The sequence below is a fragment of the Heteronotia binoei genome, chromosome 10 (genome assembly GCF_032191835.1).
Source record: "Heteronotia binoei isolate CCM8104 ecotype False Entrance Well chromosome 10, APGP_CSIRO_Hbin_v1, whole genome shotgun sequence".
Lineage (NCBI taxonomy): Eukaryota > Metazoa > Chordata > Lepidosauria > Squamata > Gekkonidae > Heteronotia > Heteronotia binoei.
This window is the reverse complement of record NC_083232.1, coordinates 5746615-5764054: the sequence shown is the minus strand read 5'-3', so window position 1 is coordinate 5764054 and position 17440 is coordinate 5746615.

Sequence of the window (17440 nt, the reverse complement as noted above, 5' to 3'; positions counted from 1 at the left end):
GCCTGCCTCTGCACAGAAACCCTGGACTTCTGAAAGGTGATGAGCTTCCAAAGGCTGATGAGATCAGGCTAGGCTGGGCCATCTGGGTCAGAACAAGAGATGTTCAGAGTTGGTCTGCCATTGCTTGCCTCCGCGTAGCAACCCTGGACTTCCTTGGAGGCCTCTCATCCAAGTTCTAACCAGGGTTGACCCTGCTTCGCTTCCCAAATCTGATGAGATCAGATGAGCTTGAGCCATCTTGATCAGGGCACATTGAGGTTATATATCGGTCAGATGCATCTGGAGATTAGAAGAACCTCCTGATTATCGAGAAAATGGAACTGATACCTAGGGGGTATCTTCTTCCCCTGGACATGCCTTCTAGTAGAGTCTGGGCAGCTACCTATTGAGGTCGCTGTATTTTTTTTTTTCTGCTTTCCTGCTCCTTCCATTGCTATGATTCTATGACTTGTTGTGATTCCCTTATTGGACATCCCTGTTTTCTCTTGAGAGCTTCTGGTGGCTCGGCAGGAACCTCGGCAAACATAGTTTAGGCTCTCCAAGGAATGAGGTCGATGGACCTCAGGAATGCAGGACCCACAGGGCTTGCCCTAAGAGAGAGGAGGATGAAGAAATAGGTCCTCTTGTGCTCTCCTGACGAAGCCAGATGCGTACAGCGCACAAAGGTGAGAAGAGTCCACAGTTCTTCCTTGGGGGTGAGAAGTGACTCAATCCTTCCCTTCGCCCTTGACAGAAAGCACGTCACGGACGCCCGAAAGCCGCTTCTAAATAAACTCACGTCCATTCCATCGAACTCATTTTGCGAGGTGGACATAAAATACTAGCTGCTAGCGACGCCTCGGCCTGGAGAAATGAGCAGAGGGACGCATACCAAGACAGTGAATCGACCGTCAACCAGGATCGCTGTTTTCCTTCTGCTTCAACAGAGGTTTTCTCTCTCCCCCCACCCCCCCCGCTCTCAAAACTGCCGTGGTTAGAAGAAATACCATCCCCCCCCCCCTTCCAAACATTTGGCTTGGCCGGTTACAATAACCAGAGATGTTTTCCGTGGGCAACTGGAAAGTCCAAGAGGAAATTGCCTGCGAGTTCTGCAGATGGAACGCGAGAGGCCTTCCCCGATGGATAGACGCCCCTGCCGGCTGAGCCAAAACCATCCAGACCATCTCCAGATACATCGAAGAAGAAAACAGGAAAAGAAGTGAACAAACTGTCATTTGCTCTCCGTCTGGGGTTTTTTGGGGGGGCCTAGGCAGCTTTATAGTAAGGTTGGTCAGGCTAAATAGGAGAATAAGAACATAAGAGAAGCCATGTTGAATCAGGCCAATGGCCCATTCAGTCCAACACTCTGTGTCACACAGTGGCCAAAAAAATGTATGGATATATACACACTAATAGCTACTGCTGGACCTCTGCTCCATATTTTTATCTAACCCCTCTCGAAGCTGTCTATGCTTGTAACCACCACCACCTCCTGTGGCAGTGAATTCCGTGTGTTAATCACCCTTTGCGTGAAGAAGGACTTCCTTTTATCCATTTTAACCTGATTGCTCAGCAATTTCATTGAATGCCCACGGGTTCTTGAATTGTGAGAAAGGGAGAAAAGGACTTCTTTCTCTTTAGTTTGGAGAAACGTCAACTGCGGAGTGACCTGATAGAGGTTGACAAGATTATGCATGGGATGGAGAAGGTAGAGAAAGAAGTCCTTTTCTCCCTTTCTCACAATGCAATGAAATTGCTGAGCAGTCAGGTTAAAACAGATAAAAGGTAGTCCTTCTTCACGCAAAGGGTGATTAACACTTGGAATTCACTGCCACGGGAGGTGGTGGCGGCTACACACATAGACAGCTTCAAGAGGGGAATGGATGAGCATATGGAGCAGAGGTCCGTCAGTGGCTATTAGCCACAGTTTATTGGAACTCTCTGTCCGGGGCAGTGATGCTCTGTATTCTTGCGCTTGGCGGGGTGACATGATAGAGGTTGACAAGATTATGCATGGGACAGAGAAGGTAGAGAAAGAAGTCCTTTTCTCCCATTCTCACAATACGAGAACTCGTGGGCATTCAACGAAATTCCTGAGCAGTCGGGTTAGAACTGATAGAAGGAAGTCCTTCTTCACCTAAAGGGTGATTAACATGGGGAATTCACTGCCACAGGAGGTGGTGGCAGCTACAAGCATAGACAGCTTCAAGAGGGGAATGGATAAGCATATGGAGCAGAGGTCCGTCAGTGGCTATTAGCCACAGCTTATCATTGGAACACTCTGTCTGGGGCAGTGATGCTCTGTATTCTTGTGCTTGGAGGGGGGGGCACAGTGGAAGGGCTTCTAGCCCCACTGGTGAACCTCTTGATAGCACTTGGGGTTTTTTTGCCACTGTGTGACACAGAGTGTTGGACTGGATGGGCCATTGGCCTGATCCAACATGGCTTCTCTTATGTGACACAGAGTGTTGGACTGGATGGGCATTGGCCTGAACCAACATGGCTTCTCTTATATTCTTATGTCATGCCCGGGCCATTTTTATATAAAAAAACCCAGCAGGGACTAGTTTGCATATTAGGCCACACCCCCTGACATCACCATAGTTTTGCACAGGGCTTTTTCTGTAGAAAAAGCCCAGCAGGAACTCTTTTGCATATTAGGCCACACACCCTGACACCGGGCCAGCCATAACTGTGTTCCTGCTCATGCATTCCTGCGTTCCTGATCATGCCAAAGGAAGAAGAAAATATTGGATTTATATCCTGCCCTCCACTCCGGAGAGTCTCAAAGTGGCTCACAATCTTCTTTACCTTCCACCCCCACAACAGACACCCTGTGAGGTAGATGAAGATATTGGATTTATATCCCGCCCTCCACTCCGAAGAGTCTCAGAGCGGCTCACAATCTCCTTTCCCTTCCTCCCCCACAACAGACCCCCAGTGAGGTAGATGATGATATTGGATTTATATCCCGCCCTCCACTCTGAAGAGTCTCAGAGCCGCTCACAATCTCCTTTACCTTCCTCCCCCACAACAGACACGCTGTGAGGTAGATGAAGATACTGGATTTATATCCCGCCCTCCACCCCGAAGAGTCTCAGAGCAGCTCACCATCTCCTTTACCCTCCTCCCCCACAACAGACACCCTGTGAGGTAGATGAAGATACTGGATTTATATCCCGCCCTCCACTCCAAAGAGTCTCAGAGCAGCTCACAATCTCCTTTACCTTCCTCCCCCACAACAGACACGCTGTGAGGTAGATGAAGATACTGGATTTATATCCCGCCCTCCACTCCAAAGAGTCTCAGAGCAGCTCACCATCTCCTATATCTTCTCCCCCCACAACAGACACCCTGTGAGGTGGGTGGGGCTGGAGAGGGCTCTCACAGCAGCTGCCCTTTCAAGGACAACCTCTGCCAGAGCTATGGCTGACCCAAGGCCATGCTAAGTGGAGGAGTGGGGAATCAAACCCGGTTCTCCCAGATAAGAGTCCACGCACTTAACCACTACACCAAACTGGCTCTCAATTTTATCTTTGCCACACCCAGCCTTTCGAATTTGACCTTTCCCTCTTCCCTGTTCCTCTGCTGTCTTCTGATGGGAGAGTCTCTCAATTCCCTTTTCTCACTTGATCTTATTTCACATTTGACTTTTGCTTTTGCTTTTTGGAGAAGTCACCGTCACGGTCAAACGGGAATCAAAGCATTGGGCTGTTTCCCTTGGTTTTCCTGCCTTAGCGGAACCAAAACCAAAGCATTCGGGCTGCAGAGACCTTGCAAACCCATTGACCGGGGCAGCGAAGACAGGGGTGGGGGTGGGAGGGGTTCGTGCTGCAGCCTCGCCTAGGGCTGGATCCGCAGCTGGATCCGCAGCCGGTGTCTTGCGAGGACAAACGGAAACACTCCACGTGCTTCAAAGTGGGTCTCGGGAGAGAACCGACGAGTTCCTTTGCGTGCCAGTGGAAATATCCAGTAGGGAAACGATCCACTCGTCAAAAGATGGCCAAGTTGTGTTTGGATTCACTTGGCTTGCCCTGCCACTTTTCCTGCTTCTGATTTTCTCCTCCCAGCCTCTTCATAAGAAAAAGAAAAGAAATGTTTGGATCTGTCTTACGCTGGAAGGTTTCGCAGCTCGTTGCAATTCCCTGTCAAAACTCTGGCCGTGGGTTTTGGAAGGCGGGCAGAGATATGAGGCAAACTTGAAAGGAGGATAGGGTTGCCGAGTCCAATTCAAGAAATATCTGGGGACTTTGGGGGTGGAGCCAGGAGACATTGGGGGTGGAGCCAAGATCGAGGCTGTGACAAGCATCATTGAACTCCAAAGGGAGTGCTGGCCATCACATTGAAAGGGACGGCACCCCTTTTCAATTCCTTCCTTCCATAGGAAATAATGAAGGATAGGGACACCTTCTTTTGGGGCTCATAGAATTGGACCCCCTCGTCCAATCATTTTGAAACTTGGGGGTTACTTTGGGGAGAGGCACTAGATGCTATACTGAAAATTTGGTGCCTCTACCCCAAAAAACAGCCCCCTCAGAGGCCCAGATACCCGCAGATCAATTCTCCATGATTTTCTATGGGAATAAATCTCCATAGGGAATAACAGAGTTCCCAGCAGACATTTCCCTCCCTTCCCCCCACTTTCTGATGACCCTAAAGTGGGGGGAGGGCCTCCAAACCGGGGGATCCCCTGCCCTCACCTGCGGATTGGCAACCCTAAAGGAGGAGGAAGGATTCGCTCTTCTCTTTTCTGTTTCTGGCGTTCGGTGAACGTGGAGGGACATGTGTAGCTGCCTTATACAGAGTAGGCTTCCCAATCCCCAGGTCCCAGCGGGGGATCCCCCGTTTTGACAGGCTTCTCCCCGCCCCCAGCCAGCTGGCCAGCAGGGGAAGCCCTGTCCCCACAATCACCATGTAGTTTTAGAGCTCCCGCAGGTCCATTTTTTAAATATGTGCCTTTAAGGCTGAGCAGGAAGCAGGAAACAGGAAGGGCTTTGGAGAACAGCCCCTCCCTTTGTTTTGCTTTCGTTTTCAGAGCAAGTAAAGTTCTGCAGGAACAAGACCCAGTAAGTATTTGTGTGAGACAGAGAGAGAGAGAGGGGGCAGGGGATTCCCTGGTTTGGAGGCCCTCCCCCCGCTTTAGAAAGCATGGGAGGGAGGGAAATGTCTAAAGAAGGACTCCTTTAAGTGGTGGAAAGCTAGTCCAAGTGAGATTAATAAAAGGGAATATAGGCTGCGGCAAATCAAATGCAAGACTGTGATCAGGCAGGCAAAAAGGGACTGTGAGGAGCATATTGCAAAAAACATAAAGACCAACAATAAAAATTTCTTCAAATATATTAGAAGCAGGAAACCAGCCAGGGAGGCAGTGGAGCCCTTGGATGACCAAGGGGTCAAAGGATTACTGAATGAGGATAGGGAAATGGCTGGGAAGCTGAATGCATTTTTTGCTTCCGTCTTCACTGTGAAAGACAAGAACTGTTTGCCCGCTCCAGAACCACTAATTTTGGAAGGGGTGTTGAAAGACCTGAGTCAGATTGAGGTGACAAGAGAGGAGGTCCTACAACTGATAGACAAATTAAAAACGAATAAGTCACCAGGTCTGGATGGCATACATCCAAGAGTTCTGAAAGAACTCAAAGTTGAACTTGTGGATCTCCTGACAAAAATATGTAATCTTTCATTGAAATCGCCTCCGTTCCTGAGGACTGGAAGGTAGCAAATGTCACCCCCATCTTTAAAAAGGGTTCCAGAGGAGATCCGGGAAATTACAGGCCAGTCAGTCTGACTTCAATACTGGGAAAGTTGGTAGAAACCATTATCAAGGACAGAATGAGTAGGCACATTGATGAACACGGGTTATTGAGGGAGACTCAGCATGGGTTCTGTAAGGGAAGATCTTGCCTCACAAACCTTTTGCATTTCTTTGAGGAGGTGAACAAACATGTGGACAAAGGAGACCCAATAGATGTTGTTTACCTTGACTTCCAGAAAGCTTTTGATAAAGTTCTTCATCAAAAGCTCCTTAGAAAGCTCGAGAGTCATGGAGTAAAGGACAGGTCCTCTTGTGGATCAAAAACTGGCTAATTAATAGGAAGCAGAGAGTGAATATAAATGGGCAGTGTTTGCAGTGGAGGACGGCAAGCAGTGGGGTGCCGCAGGGCTCGGTACTGGGTCCCATGCTCTTTAACTTGTTCATAACTGATTTGGAGTTGGGAATGAGCAGAGAAGTGGCCAGGTTTGCAGATGACACTAAATTGTTCAGGGTGATGAGAACCAGAGAGGATTGTGAGGAACTCCAAAGGGATCTGTTGAGGCTGGGTGAGTGGGCGTCAACGTGGCAGATGAGGTTCAACGTGGCCAAGTGCAAAGTAATGCACATTGGGGCCAAGAATCCCAGCTACAAATACAAGTTGATGGGGTGTGAACTGGCAGAGACAGACCAAGAGAGAGATCTTGGGGTCGTGGTAGATAACTCACTGAAAATGTCAAGACAGTGAGTGATTGCAGTAAAAAAAGGCCAACGCCATGCTGGGAATTATTAGGAAGGGAATTGAAAACAAATCAGCGAGTATCATAATGCCCCTGTATAAATCGATGCTGTGGTCTCATTTGGAATACTGTGTGCAATTCTGGTCACCGCACCTCAGAAAGGATATTATAGCATTGGGGAAAGTCCAAAAAATGGCAACTAGAATTATTAAAAGGTTGGAACACTTTCTCTATGAAGAAAGGTTAAAATGCTTGGGGCTCTTTAGCTTGGAGAAACGTCGACTGCGGGGTGACATGATAGAGGTTTACAAGATTATGCATGGGATGGAGAAAGTAGAGAAAGAAGTCCTTTTCTCCCTTTCTCACAATACAAGAATTCGTGGGCATTAGATGAAATTGCTGAGCAGTCAGGTTAAAACAGATAAAAGGAAGTACTTCTTCACCCAAAGGATGATTAACGTGTGGAATTCACTGCCAAGGAGGTGGTGGCGGCTACAAGCATAGCCAGCTTCAAGAGGGGGTTAGATAAAAATATGGAGCAGAGGTTTTTTTGGCCACTGTGTGACACAGAGTGTTGGACTGGATGGGCCATTGGCCTGATCCAACATGGCTTCTCTTATGTTCTTATGTCTACTGGGCACTCTGTTATTCCCTATGGAGAACAATTCCCATAGGGAATAATGGGGAATTGATCTGTGGGTATTGGGGGCTCTGTGGGGGGGCTATGTTTTGAGGTAGAGGCACCAAAATTTTAGTTTAGCATCTAGTGCCTCTCCCCAAAATATCCCCCAAATTTCAAAACGATTGGACTAGGGGGTCCAATTTTATGAGCCCAAAACGATGGTGCCCCTATCCTTCATTATTTCCTATGGAAGAAAGGCATTTAAAAAGGTGTGCTGTCCCTTTAAATGTGATGGCCAGAACTCCCTTTGAAGTTCAATGATGCTTGTCACAGCCTTGATCTTGGCTCCACCCCCAAAGTCTCCTGGCTTCACACCCAGAGTCTCCTGGCTCCACCCTCAAAGTCCCCAGATATTTCTTGAATTGGACTTGGCAACCCTAATACAGAGTCTATCAATGTCAGTGCTGCATACTCTGACTGGCAGCAGCTTTCTCTCCAGAGACTTACATGGATGGCCTTCCCAGCACCTGCTCCCTGATGCTGTTAACCGGAGATGCTACTGGGGACTGAACCTGGGGTCTTCTGCCTGATAAGCAGATGCTTTACCACTGAGCCGCAGCCCATGCAAGGAAGAAGACGTCAGGGTTTTCTGCTCAGGAGAAATCCATTCCTTCTTGAAGACCATGAAGTTCTCTCCATCTACCTGGCTGGACCAAATGGCCTTGTCTCCATCAGACCTGATCAATATGTACCTTTTACGGATCTGGAGCTTGGTCCATCAGGGTCTACTCAGACTTGCAGTGGCTCTCCAGGGTCTCAGGCAGAGGTCTTTCACATCACCTACTAATGGCCCCAAGCACAGATGGCTTTAAAAGAGTATTGGGCAGATTCATGGAGGAGAGGTCTATCAGAGACTACTAACCATGGTGTCTAAACAGAATCTCCATGTTCAGAGGCAGTCAGTCTCTGAATCACAGTACCAGGAAGCAGCAACAGGGGAAGGCCTCGGCCTCTCTGCCCTGTTGTTGGACCTCCAGAGGAACTGGTTGGTCACAGTGTGAGACAGGAGGCTGGACTAGATGGACCTTCCGTGTTCTGACCCAGCAGGGCTCTTCTGATGTTCTTCTCAGGGGAAGGCCTTGGCCTCTCTGCCCTGTTGTTGGCCCTCCAGAGGAACTGTTGGCCACTGTGTGAGACAGGAGGCTGGACTAGATGGACCCCCACTGGTCTGACCCAGCAGGGCTCTTCTGAAGTTCTTCTCAGGGGAAGACGTTGAGCTCTCTGCCCTGTTGTTGAACCTCCAGAGGAACTGGCTGGTCACAGTGTGAGACAAGAGGCTGGACTAGATGGACCTTCCCTGTTCTGACCCAGCAGGGCTCTTCTGATGTTCTTCTCAGGGGAAGGCCTCGGCCTCTCTGCCCTGTTGTTGGCCCTCCAGAGGAACTGGTTGGCCACTGTGTGAGACAGGAGGCTGGACTAGATGGACTTTCACTAGTCTGATCCAGCAGGGCTCTTCTGATGTTCTTCTCAGGGCAAGGCCTCGGCCTTTCTGCCCTGTTGTTGGACCTCCAGAGGAACTCGTGGGCCCCGGTGTGACACAGGATGCTGGACTAGATGGCCTGATCCAGCTGCTGATCAGCTGATACTTCTGATATTATGATATTATCCATTATTGTATGTACTCCAGTATATTCAGTGGAGACCAATTGAGTTCAGCTGGAAATTCTGTGTTTTTAAAGGGGTTTATATTATTTTATGTTTTATTGAACTTAATTGCTATTTATTCTAATTTTTATATCTCTTTTTATGTTGTGATACACCCTGATACCGCTTGCAGTGACGGTGGAATATAAATGATGATGATGATGGTGATGGTGATGGAGGAGGAGAAGAAGATGAAGAAGAAGATGATGATGATATCCTGCCTGGTCCTTTTCAACTGGAGATGCCGGGGATTGAACCTGGGACCTTCTGCATACTGAGCAGATGCTCTACCACTGAGCCACAGTTCCTCCCCATAAACACTTGGTTTTTATATTTTGGTAAGGAAAACAGGAGGTGCAGAAAAGACTTTGGGGGAGTGTACTGATATGGGGACGGGACAGTCAGGCTGTGATGTGATGTAAGATATATGGAAGATATGGACTGATGTCCTAGTCGCCACCTGTCAAATGTCAGGGTGAGGAAAGAAGCCTGTGTTTCCTGAAAGGAGCAATCTGCTCAAGTCTTGGGCATCCTGCCAGGGAAAATCTGTCAGGATTTTTCTGTTAGTCGTGACTGCGAGCATGACCAAGAGCACAGCGAAAGAAAGTGGAAGCAAGAAAAAATACCAGAGAAATGGGATTGGATTGTAAAAGTTATGACATGGAGTGAAATGGACAAGTTAACAAGAACCTTAAGAGACTATGATTTAGAAGTATTTAAGATGGAGTGGAAGAAGTTCAGAAGATACGTAGAAAAAGAGTGGAAAATAAAAGGACATTGGACAATTTTTGATAATGACTAAGTACAAGAGGGAGGAGGATGTTAATTTTGGTTCTTATTAATTAAGGGTACCTTTAATATTAAGATTTTAAGTATATAACACTGGCGAGGGTCAAGTAACGGGGGGAGGGGTGGGTAGAAAGTAATATATGGGATAGATTAAAAAGTAATTATTAATGATGTAAGAAATTGAAATTTATTACAATATGTTACTAATAAAATTGTTTGAAACATGAAAAAAGAAAAAAGAAAGGAAGATGGAGAAGGAGAAAGAGAAAGAGAGAAGACATGGACACGTCTCCCAACGACATACAGGGTGTTGGCTGTTTCCATGATGTCCATTGTTATGTGCAAGGAATATATGTATCCCTCCACACACACACACAGTTGCACAGTGGAAAGAGTGGGTAACATCAGCTTTGTAACTTGAGACCATGGCACTGTGATGATTTCCCCTTGGCAACCTCCTAACTCTGGGCCTTTAGACAGACCCAACGGGTGCGAAATCGATGCTCCGGCTCCCACGGCCTGATGATAACCCAGAAGAAGGCGTTGTCACATCAAGGGAAGGAAGAGATAGGGGATGCTGCGATGCAGCAAGGGAACAGTGCCGGGTCCAAAGGGAACAACACCGTTTGGTCGTTTCATTTCACTGGTGTCCAAACAGCAATCTTGTCAATTCCTAAAGTATTGCCTCTGCATCTGCAGTCATTCCCCATGAAAAATTCGCAGATGGAAACCACTTACTAACCCCACCTAGGCACCAATGGGCAAAATTCCACTAATTCAGTTTGGGATTGGACTTGAAAAGCAAACTGTTTCTACCTCCCAAATTGGAAACACCCCCCCGATCCTATTAAATGTCAGAAAACCGAAAGATTCTGTTATCGTCACACACAGAGAGAGCGAAGTCTTATCAGAGTTTCTAATTGCCTTCCCCAATTACATGTTGATTCCTCAGACACTATGTATAGCTATAGATAGCAGGGAAGAAAAAATTCTTTCTTTCTACCTGCTCAGGGATGGAGACCAAGCCTTACTGGCAGAGCAGTTGCTTGGTATACAGAAGGTTCCAGGTTCCATTTCTGGCATCTCTTATTAAAAGGACCAGGTGTGAAAGACCTCAGCCTGAGACCCTACAGAGCTGCTACCAATCTAAGTAGAAACAGTGATACATAAGAGAAGCCATACTGGATCGGACCAATGGCCCATCCCGTCCAAAACTCTGTGTCACACATGGCCAAAACCCAAGTGCCATCAGGAGGTTCACCAGCAGGACCAGAAATCCAGAAGCCCTCCCACTACTGCCCTTCAAGCACAAAGAAGGCAGAGCGTCACTGTCCCAGAAAAAGTGTTCCTTCTATACCAGGGGTAGGGAACTGTGGCTCTCCAGATGTTTTTTTGTCTACAACTCCCATCAGCCCCAGCTAGCATGGCCAATGGCTGGGGCTGATGGGAGTTGTAGGCAAGAAACATCTGGAGAGCCACTGTTCCCCACCCCTGTTCTATACCTTGTGGCTAATAGCTCCTCATGGACCTCTGCTGCAGAAGTTTCCCCAACCCCCTCTTGAAGCTGCCTACGCTTTTAGCCGCCACCACCTTCTGTGGCCATATGTTCATGACTCTTTGTGTAGAGAAGTTCTTCCTTTTTTTTTCTGTTCTCAGCCCACTGCTCACTAATTCCATCCATTGCACATAGGTTCTTGTGAGCAGGGGAGAAAAATAACTCCTATCAGGCCTGTGAGCATCTCGCCGTCATCTGCTTCCTTCTCTCTCTCTTGCGTCCTTCTGCATCACAGCTTCCTTTGCCAGGCTTGCTCAATCGCACAGGAGCTACAGAGCAAAGCCTCCATTTTCTCCGTTGGCGGACCAGCACACAAAGAAACTTACGCACAAGAGCTCACAGTGCTTTGCAACTTACAGACACACACCTGAACAGCATACTCAAGATTGCTACAGCACAGGCATTGTCTCCAGATTATGATGCAATCATTCAGAGCAAGAGTTATCAGAAGCTGTTAAATAAACACAATATTGCAAGAGCGCTAATCTTTTAAGAGTACTTTATTTTAAGGTGTTTTTTTTTTTTAAAGAGCCTTTAACTGTGTTTATCTGTGTCCTTTATAAAGTTTATATCTCCACTACCTGGCGTTACATTCTATGACGCGCGTGGCCCGGCCCAACAAGGTCTCATTTGTGCCAGGTCCAGCCCTCATGACAAATGGCCAACACCATGCTGGGCATTATTAGGAAGGGAATTGAAAACAAATCAGCCAGTATCATAATGCCCCTGTATAAATCGATGGTGCGGTCTCATTTGGAGTACTGTGTGCAGTTCTGGTCGCCGCACCTCAAAAAGGATATTATAGCATTGGAGAAAGTGCAGAAAAGGGCAACTAGAATGATTAAAGGGCTGGAACACGTCGACTGTGGAGAAACGTCGACTGTGGGGTGACATGACAGAGGTTTACAAGATTATGCATGGGATGGAGAAGGTAGAGAAAGAAGTACTTCTCTCCCTTTCTCAAGAACTTGTGGGCATTCAATGAAATTGCTGAGCAGTCGGGTTAGAACAGATAAAAGGAGGTACTTCTTCACCCAAAGGGTGAAGAATCTTCATCTACCTCACAGGGTGTCTGTTGTGGGGGAGGGAGGTAAAGGAGATTGTGACTGTTCTGAGACTCTGATATTCGGAATGGAGGGCAGGATATAAAGCCAATATCTTCTTCTCTCCAATATCTTCTTCTTCTTCTTCAATACTGACTTTGATGGACCAAGGGTCTGATTCAGTATAAGGCAGTTTCATGTGTCCATGGGTGTTTGTGTGAGATTCCTTTAGCTGCCATGGCTAAAAGCCATTGGATGGCTTTGGACTAGTCCCAGAAGCAGCAAGTGAGCAAGTGTGAATGACTCAGTATCTCTTAAGGTCTCAGTCCAGCAGTGTTTGCTGATTCAGAGCAGTTCCCGTTTGATCATCATGTACATCTTGGGTGGTCTCAGCCCAACACTGAAGAAGTCCAGTTTGGAGAAAACGGTACAGGAGTGAACTCAAAAAGTGCCAGCTTAAGTGAGGTCCATCGGGGATTTCAAGCCTACAGTTGAGAGGGCTGCTTCTATGGCCGTCATCTGCAGCTTGGGACCTTCCTGGAGACTTGTAGGTAGAGCTGGAGAAAGGTGGGGTTTAAGGAATGAGCCCACCCTTACAGCCCACCCTCCAAAGCTGCCGTTTTCTCCAGGGGAACTGATCCCTGGGAACTGGAGATCAGTTGTAATTCTAGGAGTTCTCCAGCCCCACCAGGAAGTTGGCAAACCTCGCTGCTCCTCATCCTTTTTGATAAAAAAATGTAAAAGAAGCGAAGTTATGTATGGAAAGTACCATCGAGTCTCAGGGGTCTTATGGTGACTCCATGTGGTTTTCCATTGCCTGCCTCTGCATAGCAGCCTTGGACCTTCTGGATGGTCTCCCACCCAAGCACCAACCACGGCTGATCCTCTCTAGCTTCCGAGATCTGACAAGATCTGGAGAGTCATTGCCTGCCTCTGCACAGCAGCCTTGGACTTTTGGTGGCCTCCCATCCAAGCACTAACCAGGGTGAACCTTGCCTAACTTCTGAGATGAGATTGGGCTAGCCATGTCCTGCCTCTGCACAGTGACCCTGGACTACCCTGGTGGTCTCCCTCCCAAGTACTGACCGGAGCCAGCTTTGCTTAGCTTCTGAGATGTGATGCACTCCGGCCAGCTTGGGACATATCAAACTGCCACTGCACCTGTTCTTTACTTTTTTTCAGTTGCTCCCATGGTTTTGGGGGGCAGGAACGCAGATCTGGCTGGCTTGGGGGCAGGGGGGGTGTCCTAATATGCAAATGAATCCCTGATTGGTTTTTTTTGTAGAAAAAGCCCTGCGTTGAAACAATGGTGATGTCAGTGGGTGTGGCCTAATATGCAAATGAGTTCCTGCTGGGCTTCTCCTACAAAAAAGCCCTTTGTGAAACAATGGTGATGCCAGGGGGTTTGGCTAATATGCAAATGAGTTCCTGCTGGGCTTTTCCTACAAAAAAGCCCTGCGTAAAACGATGGTGATGTCAGGGTGTGTGGCCTAATGTACAAATGATTCCTGCTGGGCTTTCTCTACAAAAAAGCCCTGCACGAAACAAAGGTGCTGTCAAGGGGTGTGGCCTAATATGCAAATGAATTCCTGCTGGGCTTTTTCTACAAAAAAGCCCCGCGTGAAACAATGGTGGTGCCAGTGGGTGTGGCCTAATATGCAAATGAGTTCCAGCTGACCTCTCCATACAAAAAGCCCTGTGTGAAACGATGGTGATGTTAGTGGGTGTGGCCTAATATGCAAATGAGTTCCTGTTGGGCTTCCCCTGCAAAAAAAGCCCTGTGTGAAACAATGGTGACATCAGGGGGTGGGGCCTAATGTGCAAATGAGTTCCTGCTGGGCTTTTTCAACACAAGAAAAAAGACCTAGTTTCTCCTGCTCTATTAAGCACCCCCAAATCATGTCTTCACCACGGACCACTTCTTGCAGTGGGAATTCCTGCAATCATTTTCAAAGACCCCTTTGGCCTCTATTAACCCACATCAGTTTTGGCCGCAAGTTCCCCCCAAATCTTGGCTTGGCTGCCGAAACCCTCATTGCCACCTATATCGTTTGGCTGCCACAGGCTATCTTTTTGCTAAGCAGCCGGGGCAGCCGATCGTGAAGCTGCGGCTTTTGCAAATGGGCCACCTTTCCAAGATTCCCTGCATGCTGCTCATCTTTTTTCTCCCAGCTCACCAGGCTGACCTCTTTTGGGCTCGTCCAGGGCAGTGGTTGCCATGTTAACAAAACAGAGATCCCTGTGATGGGCCTTTTCGCCGTAGCGATTTCGAGCGGAGTTCAAGCTCCAGTTAACAGCCAAGTTCTCATTCCGGTTGCCAGCGATTGCACGTCAATCATCTGGAAGCAAAGGAATTTTCAGCAGGAACAGGTCTCGCATGGGCTCAAGGGCTAATCTCGCTCTGTTTCATCTGGTTAAATGATTTAGATTTTGGTTTGTTTTTTAATGTTTCTTTTGAAAGGACAAAATGATGGCGGGTTCCGCTGGACCCAAGAGTTCCATAGCGATGAGACCCCAGGGAGCTTTTTGGACTGCGAAAGAAAAGCAATATTTTATTGATCACGTGCCTGAGATATTGGCAGTGGTCACAGAGGCAAAATATATGAATAAAATACAACACAAAGGAGCATAGTGTGTGGAGACCACCAAATTACCAATTCAATATCCAATGTAACAAAAGGCGAAGGGAAGGGGGAAGGGGAAAATTCAGCATGATCTTGGCTAGCGCTTATGGACGATATCCTTTTTAATCTTGCCTTTGCTAAAGCAAAAGGCATCTGCTTGGGAAGCAGAAGGTCCCAGGTTCAATCCCTGGCATCTCCAAAAAAGGGTCCAGGCAAATGGGCGTGAAAAACCTCAGCTTGAGACCCTGGAGAGCCATGAATGGGACTGTGGCTCAGTGGTAGAGCATCTGCTTGGGAAGCAGAAGGTCCCAGGTTCAATCCCTGGCATCTCCAAAAAAGGGTCCAGGCAAGTAGGTGTGAAAAACCTCAGCTTGAGACCCTGGAGAGCCACTGCCAGTCTGAGTAGACAATACTGACTTTGATGGACTCAGGATCTGATTCAGTATAAGGCAGCTTCATATGTTCATAAGGCGTTACCAAGAGTTGCGTCAGAAGTGAAGTAGGGCCTCGGCTTCTTTGACACGTTGAGTTTTTAGAGTGGTTCCTGATTGGCTATGAGCCTGAGTAGCTCAGATACGTCTGAGTTTGTGAGAGCCTGGGAGTTTACAAGGTTTATTTATTTTATTTATTTATTTAGAATTTATATCCCGCCCTTCCCATGAGTGGCTCAGGGCGGCTTCCAGTATGGTTGACCACAGTTGGGACTTGGATGGAAGACCACCAAGGAAGACCAGCGACAAACCACCTCCGCTCGTCTCCTTGCCTTGAAAATCCCCCGGATGAGGTCGCCATGAAGTCTTGGCAACTTGACAGCACAATATATATTTTCCCAGATGGCTTAAATGGCTCCTTTGGCAACTAAAGGAAGTGGCATCTCTGCGCTTTATGGGGGTTAATTTGTCCTTAGAGGGGTAGGCAGGGCTTTTTTCTGAGCAGGGACACACAGAAACACCGTTCCAGTTGGCTTGGCATCAGGGGTAGAAGAAGAAGATGAAGACGATATTGGATTTATATCCCGCCCTCCACTTCGAAGAGTCTCAGAGCGGCTCACAATCTCCTTTCCCTTCCTCCCCCACAACAGACACCCTGTGAGGTAGATGAAGAGATTGGATTTATATCCCGCCCTCCACTTCGAAGAGTCTCAGAGCGGCTCACAATCTCCTTTCCCTTCCTTCCCCACAACAGACACCCTGTGGGGTAGATGAAGATATTGGATTTATATCCCACCCTCCACTCCAAAGAGTCTCAAAGCGGCTCACAATCTCCTTTACCTTACTCCCTCCTCCCCACAGCAGACACCCTGTGAGGTAGATGAAGATATTGGATTTATATCCCACCCTCCACTCCGAAGAGTCTCAGAGCGGCTCACAATCTCCTTTCCCTTCCTCCCCCACAACAGACACCCTGTGAGGTAGATGAAGATATTGGATTTATATCCCGCCCTCCACTTCGAAGAGTCTCTGAGCGGCTCACAATCTCCTTTACCTTCCTCCCTCCTCCCCACAACAGACACCCTGTGAGGTAGATGAAGATATTGGATTTATATCCCGCCCTCCACTCCAAAGAGTCTCAGAGCAGCTCACAATATCCTTTCCCTTCCTCCCCCACAACAGACACCCTGTGAGGTAGATGAAGATATTGGATTTATATCCCGCCCTCCACTTCGAAGAGTCTCAGAGCGGCTCACAATCTCCTTTCCCTTCCTCCCCCACAACAGACACCCTGTGAGGTAGATGAAGATATTGGATTTATATCCCGCCCTCCACTCCGAAGAGTCTCAGAGTGGCTCACAATCTCCTTTACCTTCCTCCCCCACAACAGACACCCTGTGAGGTAGATGAAGATATTGGATTTATATCCCGCCCTCCACTCCGAAGAGTCTCAGAGCGGCTCACAATCTCCTTTCCCTTCCTCCCCCACAACAGACACCCTGTGAGGTAGATGAAGATATTGGATTTATATCCCGCCCTCAACTCCGAAGAGTCTCAGAGCGGCTCACAATCTCCTTTACCTCCCCCCACACACAACAGACACCCTGTGAGGTAGATGAAGATATTGGATTTATATCCCGCCCTCCACTCCGAAGAGTCTCAGAGCGGCTCACAATCTCCTTTCCCTTCCTCCCCCACAACAGACACCCTGTGAGGTAGATGAAGATACTGGATTTATATCCCGCCCTCCACTCCGAAGAGTCTCAGAGCGGCTCACAATCTCCTTTACCTTCCCCCCCCTCCACAACAGACACCCTGTGAGGTAGATGAAGATATTGGATTTATATCCCACCCTCCACTCCGAAGAATCTGAGAGCGACTCACAATCTCTTTTCCCTTCCTGCCCCCCCACAACAGACACCCTGTGAGGTGAGTGGAGCTGAGAGAGCTCTCCCAGAAGCTGGCCTTTCTAGGACAAGCCCTGCAAGACCTATGGCTAACCCAAGGCCATTCCAGCAGGTGCAAGTGGAGGAGTGGGGAATCAAACCCGGTTCTCCCAGATAAGAGTCCGCACACTTAACCGCTACACCAAACTGGCTGTGAGATAGGTGGGGCTGAGAGAGCTCTCCCAGAAGCTGCCCTTTCTAGGACAAGCCCTGCAAGACCTATGGCTAACCCAAGGCCATTCCAGCAGGTGCAAG